This window comes from Antedon bifida, chromosome 2, assembly GCF_963402885.1.
Source record: "Antedon bifida chromosome 2, ecAntBifi1.1, whole genome shotgun sequence".
NCBI classification, from domain to species: Eukaryota; Metazoa; Echinodermata; class Crinoidea; order Comatulida; family Antedonidae; genus Antedon; species Antedon bifida.
The window spans coordinates 23585762-23604914 of NC_136227.1; the positions used below are offsets into that span (position 1 = coordinate 23585762).

A 19153-nucleotide genomic window follows, 5' to 3' on the forward strand; every position below is an offset into this window, starting at 1 on the left:
ACATTCAACCGATGTGTTAAGCCATACCGTTGAAAATGTATAAGTTTTACAGAGATTATAGAATAATATAATTAATTTTTAATAACTGCCAACATGTTTTTTTTAAACAAAACTGATGACGTTTTACGTTCGATGGTCGTAACACACCGTTAACGTTATAGAACACATTACGTTGTCAATTTACATAACAATACAGAGAATACATACAATAAAGTAAGTAGCCTAAGGTTTGTCGAGCCGGACCGTCAAACAAAGACGAAATAGTAAAATGTACGTCTCATGCCTATAAATTACGTCAATAAAATAAACTTGAAATTAAGCCCATTCGTTTCTCTGTGCATTTTAATAATTAAACGATCAACTGAAAGTACAGTAACGCTTTATTTAGACAAATAATAATATTTCTCTAATGAAAAAATATACGTAACAACACGTAACCTGTTACGTAAATACAGACAATAACAGTGTTACAGTGTGACAGATTCTATTTTTTTAAAATAATAATTATCTTGATAGGTTGGACCAATCCTGGATGTACTGCAATACCAGTTCAACCCGTGGCCAGGATGGAGCAAGCTCCTATTCCATGGCCTGAATTCAAAAATCAGTTTAATATAGAAGCCACTCGATGAGCAGCGTTTCAGATATTAAGCTGAAAAGAACAGATACTACACATGATCTTAGCCAAAAGGCCGAGAAGCGATAACAATTAAACGAATCTCAACTAGTACCAACAAATGACGACTTGTTGTCGAATCAGTGTGATACATACAATGTAGCTAATGTATACATTCAACCGATGTGTTAAGCCATACCGTTGAAAATGTAAAAGTTTTACAGAGATTATAGAATAATATAACTAATTTTTAATAACTGCCAACATGTTTTTTTTAAACAAAACTGATGACGTCTTACGTTCGATGGTCGTAACACACCGTTAACGTTATAGAACACATTACGTTACGTTGTCAATTTACATAACAATACAGAGAATACACACAATAAAGTAAGTAGCGTAAGGTTTGTCGAGCCGGACCGTAAAACAAAGACGATACAGTAAAATGTACGTCTCATGCCTATAAATTACGTCAATAAAATAAACTTGAAATTAAGCCCATTCGTTTCTCTGTGCATTTTAACAATTAAACGATCAACTGAAAGTACAGTAACGCTTTATTCAGACAAATAATAATATTTCTCTAATGAAAAAATATAACGTAACAACACGTAACCTGTTACGTAAATACAGACAATAACAGTGTTACACTGTGACAGATTCTATTTTTTAAAAACAATAATTATCTTGATAGGTTGGGCCAATCCTGGATGTACTGCAATACCAGGTCAACCCGTGGCCAGGATGGAGCAAGCTCCTATTCCATGGCCTGAATTCAAAAATCAGTTTAATATAGAAGCTACTCGATGAGCAGCGTTTCAGATATTAAGCTGAAAAGAACAGATACTACACATGATCTTAGCCAAAAGGCCGAGAAGCGATAACAATTAAACGAATCTCAACTAGTACCAACAAATGACGACTTGTTGTCGAATCAGTGTGATACATACAATGTAGCTAATGTATACATTCAACCGATGTGTTAAGCCATACCGTTGAAAATGTAAAAGTTTTACAGAGATTATAGAATAATATAATTAATTTTTAATAACTGCCAACATGTTTTTTTTAAACAAAACTGATGACGTTTTACGTTCGATGGTCGTAACACACCGTTAACGTTATAGAACACATTACCTTGTCAATTTACATAACAATACAGAGAATACATACAATAAAGTAAGTAGCCTAAGGTTTGTCGAGCCGGACCGTCAAACAAAGACGAAATAGTAAAATGTACGTCTCATGCCTATAAATTACGTCAATAAAATAAACTTGAAATTAAGCCCATTCGTTTCTCTGTGCATTTTAATAATTAAACGATCAACTGAAAGTACAGTAACGCTTTATTTAGACAAATAATAATATTTCTCTAATGAAAAAATATACGTAACAACACGTAACCTGTTACGTAAATACAGACAATAACAGTGTTACAGTGTGACAGATTAAATATTTTTAAATAATAATTATCTTGATAGGTTGGGCCAATCCTGGATGTACTGCAATACCAGGTCAACCCGTGGCCAGGATGGAGCAAGCTCCTATTCCATGGCCTGAATTCAAAAATCAGTTTAATATAGAAGCTACTCGATGAGCAGCGTTTCAGATATTAAGCTGAAAAGAACAGATACTACACATGATCTTAGCCAAAAGGCCGAGAAGCGATAACAATTAAACGAATCTCAACTAGTACCAACAAATGACGACTTGTTGTCGAATCAGTGTGATACATACAATGTAGCTAATGTATACATTCGACCGATGTGTTAAGCCATACCGTTGAAAATGTAAAACTTTTTACAGTGATTATAGAATAATATAATTAATTTGTAATAACTGCCAACATGTTTTTTTTAAACAAAACTGATGACGTCTTACGTTCGATGGTCGTAACACACCGTTAACGTTATAGAACACATTACGTTGTCAATTTGCATAACAATACAGAGAATACATACAATAAAGTAAGTAGCGTAAGGTTTGTCGACCCAGATCGTAAAACAAAGACGATACAGTGAAATGTACGTCTCATGCCTATAAATTACGTCAATAAAATAAACTTGAAATTAAGCCCATTCGTTTCTCTGTGCATTTTAATAATTAAACGATCAACTGAAAGTACAGTAACGCTTTATTCAGACAAATAAAAATATTTCTCTAATGAAAAAATATAACGTAACAACACGTAACCTGTTACGTAAATACAGACAATAACGGTGTTACACTGTGACAGATTCTATTTTTTTTAAATAATAATTATCTTGATAGGTTGGGCCAATCCTGGATGTACTGCAATACCAGGTCAACCCGTGGCTAGGATGGAGCAAGCTCCTATTCCATGGCCTGAATTCAAAAATCAGTTTAATATAGAAGCTACTCGATGAGCAGCGTTTCAGATATTAAGCTGAAAAGAACAGATACTACACATGATCTTAGCCAAAAGGCCGAGAAGCGATAACAATTAAACGAATCTCAACTAGTACCAACAAATGACGACTTGTTGTCGAATCAGTGTGACACATACAATGTAGCTAATGTATACATTCAACCGATGTGTTAAGCCATACCGTTGAAAATGTAAAAGTTTTACAGAGATTATAGAATAATATAAGTAATTTTTAATAACTGCCAACATGTTTTTTTTAAACAAAACTGATGACGTCTTACGTTCGATGGTCGGAACACACCGTTAACGTTATAGAACACATTACGTTACGTTGTCAATTTACATAACAATACAGAGAATACACACAATAAATTAAGTAGCGTAAGGTTTGTCGAGCCGGACCGTAAAACAAAGACGATACAGTAAAATGTACGTCTCATGCCTATAAATTACGTCAATAAAATAAACTTGAAATTAAGCCCTTTCGTTTCTCTGTGCATTTTAACAATTAAACGATCAACTGAAAGTACAGTAACGCTTTATTCAGACAAATAATAATATTTCTCTAATGAAAAAATATAACGTAACAACACGTAACCTGTTACGTAAATACAGACAATAACAGTGTTACACTGTGACAGATTCTATTTTTTAAAAACACTAAATATCTTGATAGGTTGGGCCAATCCTGGATGTACTGCAATACCAGGTCAACCCGTGGCCAGGATGGAGCAAGCTCCTATTCCATGGCCTGAATTCAAAAATCAGTTTAATATAGAAGCTACTCGATGAGCAGCGTTTCAGATATTAAGCTGAAAAGAACAGATACTACACATGATCTTAGCCAAAAGGCCGAGAAGCGATAACAATTAAACGAATCTCAACTAGTACCAACAAATGACGACTTGTTGTCGAATCAGTGTGATACATACAATGTAGCTAATGTATACATTCGACCGATGTGTTAAGCCATACCGTTGAAAATGTAAAACTTTTTACAGTGATTATAGAATAATATAATTAATTTGTAATAACTGCCAACATGTTTTTTTTAAACAAAACTGATGACGTCTTACGTTCGATGGTCGTAACACACCGTTAACGTTATAGAACACATTACGTTGTCAATTTGCATAACAATACAGAGAATACATACAATAAAGTAAGTAGCGTAAGGTTTGTCGACCCAGATCGTAAAACAAAGACGATACAGTGAAATGTACGTCTCATGCCTATAAATTACGTCAATAAAATAAACTTGAAATTAAGCCCATTCGTTTCTCTGTGCATTTTAATAATTAAACGATCAACTGAAAGTACAGTAACGCTTTATTCAGACAAATAAAAATATTTCTCTAATGAAAAAATATAACGTAACAACACGTAACCTGTTACGTAAATACAGACAATAACGGTGTTACACTGTGACAGATTCTATTTTTTTAAAATAATAATTATCTTGATAGGTTGGGCCAATCCTGGATGTACTGCAATACCAGGTCAACCCGTGGCTAGGATGGAGCAAGCTCCTATTCCATGGCCTGAATTCAAAAATCAGTTTAATATAGAAGCTACTCGATGAGCAGCGTTTCAGATATTAAGCTGAAAAGAACAGATACTACACATGATCTTAGCCAAAAGGCCGAGAAGCGATAACAATTAAACGAATCTCAACTAGTACCAACAAATGACGACTTGTTGTCGAATCAGTGTGACACATACAATGTAGCTAATGTATACATTCAACCGATGTGTTAAGCCATACCGTTGAAAATGTAAAAGTTTTACAGAGATTATAGAATAATATAAGTAATTTTTAATAACTGCCAACATGTTTTTTTTAAACAAAACTGATGACGTCTTACGTTCGATGGTCGTAACACACCGTTAACGTTATAGAACACATTACGTTACGTTGTCAATTTACATAACAATACAGAGAATACACACAATAAATTAAGTAGCGTAAGGTTTGTCGAGCCGGACCGTAAAACAAAGACGATACAGTAAAATGTACGTCTCATGCCTATAAATTACGTCAATAAAATAAACTTGAAATTAAGCCCTTTCGTTTCTCTGTGCATTTTAACAATTAAACGATCAACTGAAAGTACAGTAACGCTTTATTCAGACAAATAATAATATTTCTCTAATGAAAAAATATAACGTAACAACACGTAACCTGTTACGTAAATACAGACAATAACAGTGTTACACTGTGACAGATTCTATTTTTTAAAAACACTAAATATCTTGATAGGTTGGGCCAATCCTGGATGTACTGCAATACCAGGTCAACCCGTGGCCAGGATGGAGCAAGCTCCTATTCCATGGCCTGAATTCAAAAATCAGTTTAATATAGAAGCTACTCGATGAGCAGCGTTTCAGATATTAAGCTGAAAAGAACAGATACTACACATGATCTTAGCCAAAAGGCCGAGAAGCGATAACAATTAAACGAATCTCAACTAGTACCAACAAACGACGACTTGTTGTCGAATCAGTGTGATACATACAATGTAGCTAATGTATACATTCAACCGATGTGTTAAGCCATACCGTTGAAAATGTAAAACTTTTTACAGAGATTATAGAATAATATAATTAATTTGTAATAACTGCCAACATGTTTTTTTTAAACAAAACTGATGACGTCTTACGTTCGATGGTCGTAACACACCGTTAACGTTATAGAACACATTACGTTGTCAATTTGCATAACAATACAGAGAATACATACAATAAAGTAAGTAGCGTAAGGTTTGTCGACCCAGATCATAAAACAAAGACGATACAGTAAAATGTACGTCTCATGCCTATAAATTACGTCAATAAAATAAATTTGAAATTAAGCCAATTCGTTTCTCTGTGCATTTTAACAATTAAACGATCAACTGAAAGTACAGTAACGCTTTATTCAGACAAATAATAATATTTCTCTAATGAAAAAATATAACGTAACAACACGTAACCTGTTACGTAAATACAGACAATAACAGTGTTACACTGTGACAGATTCTATTTTTTAAAAACAATAATTATTATGATAGGTTGGGCCAATCCTGGATGTACTGCAATACCAGGTCAACCCGTGGCCAGGATGGAGCAAGCTCCTATTCCATGGCCTGAATTCAAAAATCAGTTTAATATAGAAGCTACTCGATGAGCAGCGTTTCAGGCATCAACTACCTGAATTTCCCAACTAGGCCTAGGCCTACCTGGCCTCTCTGTGCCTGACCTTACACTCCTAGGCCTAGTCAACTCTCGCTAGCCTAGGCTAGACCAGATAGGAGAGAATATTTAGCCTAATTTATGGTTCTGAATACCCACCAAAGTGTATACAAATAATTTACAAAATTAATAAGCCTAAAAAAATAAAAATAATAAAAAGATACGGTAAGCCACCATTAATTTAAAGGCCTAAAACCCGGAAGTAAAATGAAAAAAGTTTTGTTGGGGTAGGTAATATCAATGTAAATTTAAATAGTAGACATGGTTTTGGTTTTTTTTCAAATGTACTTCATCATCCATCACCTCACAGTACATATATGAAGGCATACAGATAATTATCAAGTTAGCTTTCATGTAATTACTGTATCCCCCCACCAACAATTTAAAAGTGTTTGATAATAAACGGTTTCAATTTATATTGCAGTTCCACCATGGTTCGTAATTACAAGAGAGGAAATGGAAAGAGGAAGTATAAATCGTTCAGTGATGATGATTTAAAACAAGCAGTAGATGCAGTCCAAAATGGAATGTCCCAAGCTGCAGCCAGCCGAACTTTCGGCATTACTAGGTCCACTCTACAGAACAAGGTGGACCACAAGCATAAGAAAGATGTAGGACGACCTACAGTTCTGAGTGAAGCAGAGGAGAAGATTCTTGTGCAAACGCTCTCAGAGGTGGCAAAATGGGGATACCCATTAACCCCTCACGATATGAAAATTATTATTCAGACATATTTGAACAACCAAGGGAGAGAGGTCAAGGTATTCAAGAACAATATTGCCGGAGACGAATTTATTCGTTCCTTTGCTACAAGAAACAAAATGAGTTTAAGGGCTGCCGGTAATATAAAGCGAGCCCGTGCAAGAGTTAGTAGAACTGATGTGCAAGAGTATTTTGACAACCTTAGTGACATTTTAAGTACAGTTGACCCAGCACACATATTCAACTATGATGAAACCAATGTGACAGATGACCCCGGATCCAAGAAGGTGATTGTACCACGTGGAACGAGAAGAGTTGAAAGAGTTCAGGAGCACTCGAAAGTGGCAACCTCAATCATGGTGTGTGGGAGCGCTTCTGGGGAATTGTTGCCCCCATTTGTGGTATATAAAGCTTTGAACTATTATGAAAATTGGACTAAGGATGGTCCTGACGGTACCAAGTATGATGCCACCAAAAGTGGATGGTTCGATATGGCCACCTTTCATCGGTGGTTTTTTGAGGTCTTCATCGTCCATATAGCAGATATGGAAGGGCCAAAGCTATTAATTGGCGACAATTTGGCATCGCACTTCTCACCGGAAGTGGTCACTGCTGCCAAGGAGAATAATGTTTATTTCACTGCTTTGCCGCCTAATTCCACTCACCTGACACAACCACTTGATGTTGCGGTATTCCGACCAATGAAAGTGGTTTGGAGGAATATCCTGGACAACTGGAGGAAGACTTCTCGTCGCCAGGGTACTATTCCAAAGGAAGTATTTCCCACCCTTCTGAATAGACTTTGGAATAAAGTAAAGGAAAATGTGGCCTCAAACCTGAAGGGTGGATTTCGTGAAGCAGGACTGTACCCTTTCAATCCCCAGGAAGTTTTAAAGAACCTACCTGGTGCGGAAGAACGGGACCATGACGAAATTGGTCGAGATTTGGATGCATCCCTTATTGAGCTTCTGATGGAGAACCGTGGGCAGGACAAGGCTCCAAAACGAAAACGTGGTAAAAAAAATCAGGCCAGGTGTCCAGATACAAATAGAAGACTGCCCATCAACGAGCCGTGTTGGTAATGAGCCCGGTACTGAACAGACCATTACAGAAGTTTATGACGAAAATAAATGTGCTACCTGTCACATAGACTATGACACATATAGTGGAACAGAATGGTTACAATGTGTCTATTGTTTAAAGTGGGTTTGTGGACAATGCAATGGTGGTGAATATAAGCCTGAATTTAGTTGCGATGAATGTGACTAATGGGATTGTAGCGAATATGATTGTGTATTACTATACAATACCTGTAATACTGTATAAATATGATTTTTTTGTATGATTTCAGACTGCTTTTAACTTCTGTAGGTGCTATTAAAGTTGATATTTGCTTGCCAATACAATTCAGCGTATGTTTGTCTATTTTATTCTCAACATTTATATAATTTCATTGAAAATATCTCGAGTGCCAATGTTGCCCCAAACATCGGGTAACTTTGGCAGCACCTGTATGGCCCCCCAGGGAAGAATTGTATGTAGATTTTTAATTTTCTCCGACATCAGTGGCAACAGTAACCCTCGCGTGTATATAATATGGTAGGAAGGAAAAAAAATGCAGTTGTTTTGGTGGAGACATTGCCATTATAATGTAAAAACCTGCCAAAGTTACCCCATTTTACGGTAATCTATTAAGAATAAATACCCCAAAAATAACGGTTCAAGAGTCCCAAATAAATGTTCATATCGATTGTAAATATATATTGATTCGACTACTCCTCGGCATCTCTCGTAACAAACAAATCGGCAAGGGCAGCCAAGCTTAAGGGTCATCCTGTGAAAATTTCCATTACGTAGGTTGGAGGACTAACAGAGGAAATAGACAGTTTCCAATATATCGTACCTCTAGCCGACAAACAAGAATCTGTGATTAACATTCAGTCCAATTTGAAGGGATCAAGCGACCAATTGGCCAAGTTGAATTGCTTATAGGATACGAGTACGCAGGTTATCACCTAATAAGAATGGAAGCTGCGGAACACCTACTTGCTTTTGAAAATTGAAAAATGATTGGGCGGTCCACAACCAACCCTAAAAGGAGTGAGAACAAAGCTTGTAAAGACTGCAGCATTAATACCTCACGTTACAACTTGCAGCTTGGATTTAAAATGGAAGGAATGGGTGTTCAGTGCAACCCTCAATGTGGTAGCTGTCGTTGTGGGAGATGTTCAGTTGGCGCAAAGGAATACACACTGAAGGAAGAAAGGGAATTGTCGTTGATCGAGAAAAATCTTAAATTCTGTGGTTCTCATTGGATCGCAAAATATCCCTGGATTAAAGACCCAGCTGAATTGCCAAATAATCGAAACGCCGCACTTTCTAAAATCTCTTGAGAATAGGTTAAAAAAGGATCCCGTTCCAGAGAAGGCTGCTGCATACAATACGCAAATTAAAGATATGTTAGAAAGAAAGGTCGCGAGAAAGATTGAGACTGTTGAACTAGATACCGGGGCCGGTGCACTATTTTTCGCACCATGCGGTAAATGAAACCAGACAGCAGTAGTCACCCATGCGAACCGTTTTCAACAGTAGTAGTCCAGTCAAAATAGTACCTTCACCCACCACTAATTGCAAAAGATTTTTTTTTACAACAATGCATTTTTTTTTTGTATGGTCCCTTAAACACTATACTAAAAATCCCCCAAAATCCCAACATGGGAAATTCGTCTAATTTACATATTATGCAAATTAGCCTTTTTTCATGATGAATTAATCTATTTTCTTTTATAAATGTGCTTAAAATGCTGTAATTCAATCAAACTAAGCATTATTATATATTACATTTTCATGGTCAATAGAAAGAGTAAACACGCGTTAGGAATAAATTTGAATAAAATTTGCATATTATGCAAAATTAACATTGTAAATGTCGTATTTTTGTTTTAATAGTGGGAATTGCACCGATGATTTTCCACCCAGGCCTTTTGGGGCGAAGAGCAAATACCACGTCCCACAGAAGATCAACATGATACGTTGAATCATACACTTCCATTGATTGAAGTTCTTAGTATGTTAATGGACTGCGTCATGTGTGCTGGGATTTGAAAGTTTTGATGTTACAGGTTTATGTAGAAATTTTTCTGGTGTAAAGTGGCAATGATTCCCATTCCATGAAATGTTCCAAAGCCATCAAAAGTTCGTATATTGTGATCTACAATACATTATCAGCAACAAATTGAATGCATCTTTCTGAGTCCGGTTCAGGGATCTCAGTTCCATGTATTAGAGTAGCACTTTTCCAAATTGCAGTGGGGCTAGAAGAACTCTTGGCCTTGTAGCTTGCATAATAGCTTGTCCAATCGATGCTTCCTTAAAATCAGTGTTTTTTCCAACAAACAATTCTTGTAACAATGTAATTAGGGACTTTGGGATGAACTCTAATGCTGTCGCTGTTGATGACATCTGTTCTCTGGTTGGATATACATCATTCACTGATTCAACTGTGTGTAAAGCTATAGGCTGAAATAAAAAAGACTTTTCATTTTTTAAATCAGGTCTGTTATTGTAATTTGTTCATCATCATTTTCCTCAAGGTATTTTGCCACCAACAGAAATGCTTCATACCTTTCTGCTTCTTTCGGTCTTCCAAGCGTTGGTTGCTTTGCAATACTGCCTAGTCCAGAGGAGTGTTGCTGTGGAACCTGTTTACCTGTTCTGAAATTTACATTACAGCTCTGATGGTAAATTCCTACTACAAGTTAGCCTTAAACCGCTATAGACAGCTGCCAGACCAGGGTTTTTTCACTTACCAGCAAATTCTCTGTTGCTCTCTTGGGAGTTTATTTTAAGCTTCTTTTTTTGTTTACGTTAAGATCTATATAACTGATTCCTATTAACAATCTGGATGGTAAAGCCTGAAATTCATGATGTACAATATTCACACATAGATGTGATGACTTTTTTATATGGTTCATTTATTCAGCGAAAACCCCACTTGTTTGTTGTGTATTTGTGTATCCAGTTTATGAATATAATTTACAAAATATGCAAATTAACAATAAAGGGTATGACTATCTTGTTTATATATTATGAATACTTTTGCTGACTTTTTGATATATGACTTCTAGTTCATTTATATTTTCTGCCAAAACCTTACTCGCTTATTGTTAGGTGTTTCCAGTCTAATGTTTATACCCAGAATAAAGGTACTTCTATTTATGAGCTAATTTGCATATTATGTAAATTATAAGCATTATACTGAATTGAAATAAAAGTATGGCTATCATGTTAATCGGTCATTAATACTTCTGAACATTTAATTGTTTAAATCAGACCATCCAAACTAAAGTTTTAGCATAATTCTGATCTGTTTTACCCAATTTCGATAACTAATTTGCATATTATGCAAATTAAAATCAAATAATTAATTTAAAAGTATGTTTATCTTGTTCACTGACCATGACAACATACCTTTGAACACTTAATTTGTTTCAATCGGACAGTCCAATCTAAAGTTATGGCAATATTTTGATTTTTATCTAATGGCGAAAGCTAATTTGCATATTATGCAAATTAGCCAATTTCCCATACTTGGATTTTTGGGGACTTTTAGTATGTTGATTAGGGAGCCATGCTGAAATGCACTGCAGTGAAATAAATTCTTTTGCAATTAGTGGTGGGTTACCCCCTTATATTTGCTAGATTGACTGGACTATAGTGCTACATACCAAGGTCACGTTCTGAATAATTACTGGGCTAATTAATGCCTATAGAAGGTGCTCATTTAAGACCTACACTATCTGGTGGTTCAGATACAAGGTATGAAAATTTAGATATAATAACATTTTTTAATGAAATATATTAATGGTTCGTAAGAGAAAGGAACTAGCGCCCTCTACAAAGTTGTGGTTTTGGAGTAATACACATGAGAGGACTGCATACCTTTCTGAGATAACGTGAACATATTAAGAGTAAATTAACACCGTTGTTTAAGTACGGAAGCCCGTTCGGGCCACAAGTTAACTATATTTTAAAAGCTGTTAAATCACCCAAATTAGTATTAAAGATGTATTGACCCCTTTGACTAATTCCAAAAAAATAAAAAATAACAGATTTCGAAAAAAGGTGGGTCATTTTGAAGTATCATCATAGTTATTAACTTTCACCAAAAATTTGTCGAAAAAAAAATCATTTAACTGAAATACAGACGTTTTTTTGTTAAAAAAATAACTTTGACTTCTAGTCAAAGTTTTCGATCAAAACATATCCCATAATGAAACGCGCTTGTTCGGCTAGTCTGTATGCATAATCATAAAACTTCCTCACGATCTATAGATGGGTGGAAATAGACTTTTCACATAGTAGATGAGCGGAAATAGATGAAAAATAGGCGTTGAGTCAAACAAATTGCAACAGTTTGTTTTTTTGCTGAAACATGCTCAACTATATGTAGATATTATCATATCCAAAATCTACCCTGATCTGCCCATTATAAATTACCTAATTTGCATAAAATCAAAATGGCTGCCATTTTACAACTTTGATCCCAATTATCTCTTAAACCATAAAGAATTTGGTGTAAGAATGTATTGAACACAAATATAAACATGACCCCAAAGATTCAGAATAATATATTTGATTTGTCTTTGGGGTCAAGGTCAAAGGTCATTCCAGTTTGACATCTAAAATATGCTAATTATCTCTTAATCCATTAGTTATTTTGAATAAGAATGTATAAGTACAAATATAAATGTGACCCTAAAGATTTAAAATATTGTATTTGATTTGTCTTTGGGGTCAAGGTCAAAGGTCATTCCAGTATGGCCTCTAAAATATGCTAATTATCTCTTAATCCATTAGGTATTTTGAATAAGAATGTATAACTATAAGTACAAATATAGGCCTAAACATGACGCTAACAGTTTAGAATAATGTACAGTAATTAAGTTGTATTAGGGTTCAAGGTTCAAAAGGTCATCTAATTACACTATATAAAATTTTAAAATAACTCTCAAAACATCAGGTATTTTTAACAAGAATGTATTTAATATAAATATGACCCTAAATATTCAGAATGATGAAATTGAGTTGTATATGGGGTCAAAGTCAAATGTCATCTAATTATGCCATATAGAATATGCTAATTATCTCTCAAAACATCAGGTATTTTTAACAAGAATATATTTAATATAAATATGACCCTAAATATTCAGAAAGATGCAATTGAGTTGTATGGGGTTAAAGTCAAATGTCATCTAATTATGCCATATAAAATATGCTAATTATCTCTCAAACATCATGCACACTTTGAACAAGAATGTATTAATAGAAATATACAGTAATATGTTCTTATGATTTGCATTTGATTTGTATTGGGTCAAGATAAAATGTCATTATCTTACAATATAAAATACTCTAATTATGAAGTGAATTCAATTCAATTTGGATGATGTACCTATGAACAAATCATATCTATTTTGAAAAGCTCATTTGAGTTAACTTCAGGGATCAGACTATTAGTAAAGGTGTTTTAATTGTAGGGAATTACATTTATTATATTTGGTTTTTTTTTTTAGATTATAGTACACTATGCTAAAATATGTCACACAAAAACTGTCAATCCTGGCTGGTTGTGTGAAGTGTTTAAACTGAAAGTATGGGAAAGTGTGGAAACACCTTTACCCTTACAAAATTTGTAGCTGTGAAAATTGAGGTCATGTGGTTCAAACAGTAACCAACCACTTTTTAAACAGTAAAACCTGACCCTAACATTGGGAAAAGTTAAGTTGTACTAACCAAAGTGGGTGCAGTAGTGAAAGATGACATATTCTGTGCATTAAGAATACAGAGACTATGTGAACTAAAGATCTTAAAACAAGTGTCTATAGTTTACTTTAGTATAAGTCCTCTGCTCTCAAATGACACAAATACAGAAAATATAGATACGTTAAAAAAAAAATAGAATCTTTCGTAACACCCTAAATTTTTAAGTTTGAGATGGATGAAAATTTAAAAAAATCCAGCCATTAAAAACAAGTGTAGTTTGTATTCATATTTAAATACCCTTATTAGTGTATGTTAAAATTTATCTAAACACAAAAATTTTAAAGTATCAGTATATATTAGGAATAAGTAACAGTATTTATTAATACTTTTATTAGCAAAATGATGCTTCAATCGAGAATGTAATGAATACAGTAAGACAGTAAGTCATTGTGATACTTACTAAAGTATACTTTAACAAAACTAGTTCTTTGCAACTGTTGTTGCTTAGTTTAACTGTAGATAATTTGATTTAACAAAAAATTATAGATGATAATTTATAAATTACTAATTATCAGAAAGCTCAGTTTATTGGTCTACTCTGATGTAATTTTACTGAATTCTCAGTGCAGCGAGAATTGTCCAGAGTATGGCAAAAACATCTTAAAAAGTAACTCTATTGACGATCGAGTCTGACCCAAGAATTATTTAGACATTTTTGTGACCAATGTTTTCAGAAATGTAAGGTTATAAGCTTCGTAGGCCTACTAAAGTAGGTATGCCTAAATGTAAAATTAAATGTCAAAATAAGCTATACTATATGGTATAAAGTAAATGACCTACTGATCCTATGTAAATTTAGTAGTTATAATATTTATAAATAAACAATTTGTTCAAAATGTTTGGGCGCAGTGTGCAGACATCAATCTGCTGCAATGTATGTACTGTATATGCTATGTTTTTAGTAGTAGTAAGACTACTATGCAAATTGATTTAAAGGATAATTTGAATTTTTTTATATTGTGACCTTTGACCCAGTGACCCCATGGTAAGATGAAATATCAAATGTGCTATTCTGAATCTTAAGGGTCATGTTTATATTTGTACTTATACATTCTTATTCAAAATACATAATGGATTAAGAGATAATTAGCATAATTTAGATGTCAAACTGGAATGACCTTTGACCTTGACCCCAAAGACAAATCAAATATATTATTCTGAATCTTTGGGGTCATGTTTATATTTGTGTTCAATACATTCTTATACCAAATTCTTTATGGTTTAAGAGATAATTGGGATCAAAGTTGTAAAATGGCAGCCATTTTGATTTTATGCAAATTAGGTAATTTATAATGGGCGGATCAGGGTAGATTTTGGATATGATAATATCTACATATAGTTGAGCATGTTTCAGCAAAAAAACAAACTGTTGCAATTTGTTTGACTCAACGCCTATTTTTCATCTATTTCCGCTCATCTACTATGTGAAAACACCTTCTCAACTGTGACGAGTTGTAAACAATCATAATTAGCATATGCATAATGCGTACTCATGGTTTGAAATCTCGTGACGATTTTCCAGACGAAATGTAATCAAACTAATTTACCTGTTAATTACATAATCTTGTTGCTTTTGGCTCGAATTTTCAACTTAAAGTGAATAACTTTAATATTACTCTGATATGGCCAATTTAAATTTAGAATATTTTGACCTTCATTTTTTTGTGTTTCAAGGGACAATACATCTTTAAGTAATGGATATTAGTACAGTACAAATACATGTTTCAGGAGGATACTTTATGTTAAAGGTGATAATTAGTTTAAATTTTACCACGATGAAATTTATTCAATTACCAGGTTGAAAATTCTTCATTATGCACAATGAGTTTCTACTATCACATATTAAAATATAAAACAATCATATAGCCTTTAATGAATTTACATGGAGGTCTATCCAAATAAATTTAAATTTAAATAAAAGGGTCGTAATATGTCTTCGTCTCCAGTTCGTGGAAAATGAAGTTAGAATTCCATCATTTCAACAACAAAAAATATTCAAAATATCCTGCCAGTTTGCGTTCAAGAGTTCAACCTGCTTAGTTTTTAATACGAGTACTGCTTTCTATACACATAACTTTGATTTCTGCAAAAAAAAAAAAAAAATCTCTGTAATAATGTACTTTAATTACTGTAATTATCAAGGCGTAGATTATGTTGACCAAGCCAGTGAGAGGATGATCGACTGTACAGTACTACCATAAGTCTTCTAGGTGGATACAACTTATTTCTTGTCTACAAAGTGTACAGTAGTATGCTAATTGTACTTTATTAGATTAGGTAGTTGGAGTAGTTTGGAGAAATACATCTATTTATAAGAGAGTACTTTATATTTATAGATATAATACCAATAGGTACCATGTATTGGGATGCAATTCAACAGTTATGAATACAATTTTTTTTAAAATTAACAGGTATAAAAGCAAATTGGAAGTCCTACGTAGTCTGTATGTTGGAGGAAATAAGCATAAGAGCAAATAACCACAGGATGTAATTCACTATTTGGAATTAGTAGTACACGACTGTACTTGTGTAATAATGTGGTCCAGGTTGACGGGCCAGAAATGATGGTACTAGGTAGTGCCAGTATACAGTGTAGTTTAGCCTCAAGGCAATACCATGTAGCTGGATTAGCTTGGAGAAATACAGTAGAGATTTCATGAGACTTGGTGTGTGATGATTCAGTATGATAATTTGTGCTGTGAAAAAAAAAATTGTTGAATTATGGAAGGAAGTTATACTATAGTATAATTAAGGGGTAACCGTAAAATATATAATAATAATAAATGCAATGGGAATTACTAATATTATGTATACAATACAATATTACAGTTAAATTCACAGGCCTATATTATTTTATTATTATAAGGAAATCTGTTTTAGAAGGAGAAAAAGCCGTCCCAACCCGGATTTGAACCCAGCTATCAATAAAGCTATAAACAGAATAGACAATTATTGTAGCCAGGCTTTAGCGTAGACCTACTCGAGGCCTAGAAGGATACAGGTCAACCCGTACCTATGCCAACTCGTACCCAAATTTTGGTTTACTCGTACCCAAAATTTTGGCTCACTCGCACCCATCAAGGGCTGGCTCGTACTCTTCATGGGCTGACCCGTACCCATGTTTAATGCTATTAAAAGTATATTTATATTACATACGGGTTGGTTTGGGTACAGGTTAGCCAAAGTGGGTACGAGTTGACCAATTATTTGGGTACGAGTTAGCCAAGTTGGGTACGAGTTGGCATGGGTACGGGTTGACCAGCACCCTAGAATACGGATAAGGGTCCGTACCCCCATGCCAACTCAGTCCCATGCTAGAATACTACTTACAGGTTAGTTTAGACTAGCTGGCCTAACCTACCTCACCTCTCACATGCCCTCCTGATAAGTAGGCTGAAAACGCGACCGAAATTACTGGAACCCTACCCTAGCCTACTAGGCCTAGGCTAGATAGTAGTGATCCGTAGTAAGCTATCATGGAACTATAATGGTAGTACTGTGTAGTATAGGCTATCACGTCTGGCTCTACGAGGCCTTTTTATGCTCATAAGGATGGCTTTTTTTGGGTGTCCCAATGTAGGCCTATAGCTAGGCCAGATTTCCCATTCCTGCAGGCCTCCTATGCTCTAGGAGGGTGTACCCTGGTCGATTCACCCCTGGTTGACTCGTACCCATGTCAACTCGTACTTAACTTCCTACCCTAAACTCGTACCAACCAAATAATTGGTTGATTTCTCGCTAGACTAGTAGGTCTAGCCTAGCGACAATATTCATTATGCCCTGCTAAAAAGGTAGATGAGCTACTAAACTAATTACGTAATTCGTATAATCAATAACAATAATTTACTAGAAGGCCTAAAAGCGGCGGAAAACACCTATCCATTCTTGCATGGCAGTACGAAAACCTGCCTATGGTTGTACATCATTGTAAATTGTCAACAGACACTGTGCTACAGACAGTGTACCGTGTGTTAAAAGTACAGCATTTTATGCAGACAGCAACGTGTATGACTTGCTATAGTTTTACAGATACCACCTAGGGACAGTAGCAGAATCGGGTGTAGAGGAAGTGATAGAAAGCCCTATTAACATTAAAAGATTTGGAAGCTTCGACAAATTGTTAAAAACAACCGCCATGGTTAAGCTTATAGCAAAGCAAAAAAGCTTTAAGTCCGCTTGAATAGATATGAACGAGAACGACATATATTAGGCCGAACGGTATTGGATCAGGACCGTATAAGAAACTTAAAGATTAAAACGCCAGTAGCATTTACAAACAAATATGGTAGCTTAGGACCGATGATAGACGAAGATGGAATCGTGGTAGTGGGAGAGAGAATCAAGAACCATGTCCGTTTCAGTTACAATAACAAACTAGTACCTCTACTTCCAATAGACCATACGTTTTCTAAGTTATATATCATCGCTGGAGTATAATGTTAAGTGGACATATAGTACGCCGGATGCTCCTTGGCAAAATGGGGTTACTAATTAAAGGCATAAAGAAAGCTCTATTTCATACAGTAGGTTAACAAGTGTTGTCATTTGAGGAGCTACAGACCGTGTTATTTGAAATATCGGATCTGCTAAATAGTAGACCAATAGGTCAACATCCTACTAGTCCGGAAGATGGCACGTATCTTTGTCCGAACGACTTGTTGCTGGGTAGATCTGATAAAGCGGCACCTATGGGACCATGGAATGACAGGGGAGGTCATGCGAGAAGGATGAGATACATGCAGTGTCTGATAGAGGAGAAATGGACCAAATGTTATTTTACGTCATTGATTGTGAAAAAGAAATGGAGAACGGAATGTAGGAACTTGAAAGTTGGTGACGTAGTATTAATACAAGAAGAAGGAATTAAGCGAGGTAAATGGAAGACAGGAATACAGTAGTTGAAGAAGCAGTTGTTAGCAATGATGATAGAGTGCGCAACATGATTGTACGATCAACAACAAATACCACTTAATTATCTGGCGGCCGCCACTTAATAATTAGTACATGTCCCGTCACGGGTCACGTGACATGTACGTGCATTGGATCAGAGGCGATGTTGCATGCAATAAAAGTCAGGCAATGCAATCATGATTATGCACATGCTACGACGGCAGGTTGCCTAAACATTGGAAAAGGTAAGTTAAATACATTTTATAAAGCCCCATACTTCATTTAATATTCGTTTCGGGGTATTTTGCAATTCTCCCAATTCCTACACGAGAATTATTATGATGTATTGACAGTGACACTGAACGGGATGTATTGTATGTAGGCCTCTACTAGGCCTAGAGAGTACTACTAGATTAGGCTAGCCCAGGCCTACACCTCTACAGCCTAGACCTAGTAGTAGCATACAACTTTAGGCCCTAGCTGGGTGTGTAGAAAGCGAC

At 35.0% G+C, this 19153-nt stretch overlaps 1 long non-coding RNA gene, 7 other non-coding genes and 1 pseudogene across 8 annotated transcripts; all 9 read right to left on the reverse strand.

The window, feature by feature from the left end:
• Positions 1-512: 512 nt before the first annotated feature.
• On the reverse strand, positions 513-704 carry LOC144836396 (U2 spliceosomal RNA). Its single transcript, XR_013611242.1, has one exon. It is a non-coding gene; the product is annotated as a U2 spliceosomal RNA (small nuclear RNA).
• Positions 705-1306: 602 nt separating this feature from the next.
• LOC144836352 (U2 spliceosomal RNA) lies at positions 1307-1498 on the reverse strand. The gene has a single exon (XR_013611205.1). It is a non-coding gene; the product is annotated as a U2 spliceosomal RNA (small nuclear RNA).
• Positions 1499-2093: 595 nt separating this feature from the next.
• Positions 2094-2285, reverse strand: LOC144836353 (U2 spliceosomal RNA). Its single transcript, XR_013611206.1, has one exon. It is a non-coding gene; the product is annotated as a U2 spliceosomal RNA (small nuclear RNA).
• Positions 2286-2883: 598 nt separating this feature from the next.
• Positions 2884-3075, reverse strand: LOC144836383 (U2 spliceosomal RNA). The gene has a single exon (XR_013611231.1). It is a non-coding gene; the product is annotated as a U2 spliceosomal RNA (small nuclear RNA).
• Positions 3076-3677: 602 nt separating this feature from the next.
• On the reverse strand, positions 3678-3869 carry LOC144836355 (U2 spliceosomal RNA). Its single transcript, XR_013611207.1, has one exon. It is a non-coding gene; the product is annotated as a U2 spliceosomal RNA (small nuclear RNA).
• A 598-nt stretch (positions 3870-4467) lies between these two features.
• Positions 4468-4659, reverse strand: LOC144836384 (U2 spliceosomal RNA). The gene has a single exon (XR_013611232.1). It is a non-coding gene; the product is annotated as a U2 spliceosomal RNA (small nuclear RNA).
• Positions 4660-5261: 602 nt separating this feature from the next.
• LOC144836357 (U2 spliceosomal RNA) lies at positions 5262-5453 on the reverse strand. Its single transcript, XR_013611208.1, has one exon. It is a non-coding gene; the product is annotated as a U2 spliceosomal RNA (small nuclear RNA).
• Positions 5454-6051: 598 nt separating this feature from the next.
• On the reverse strand, positions 6052-6179 carry LOC144836415 (U2 spliceosomal RNA; annotated as a pseudogene).
• Positions 6180-15597: 9418 nt separating this feature from the next.
• LOC144858802 (uncharacterized) lies at positions 15598-18179 on the reverse strand. The gene is made up of 3 exons (XR_013616665.1): positions 17639-18179; positions 16353-16459; positions 15598-15846 (listed from the first exon to the last, which is right to left on the reverse strand). It is a non-coding gene; the product is annotated as an uncharacterized LOC144858802 (long non-coding RNA).
• Between the last annotated feature and the right edge of the window lie 974 nt (positions 18180-19153).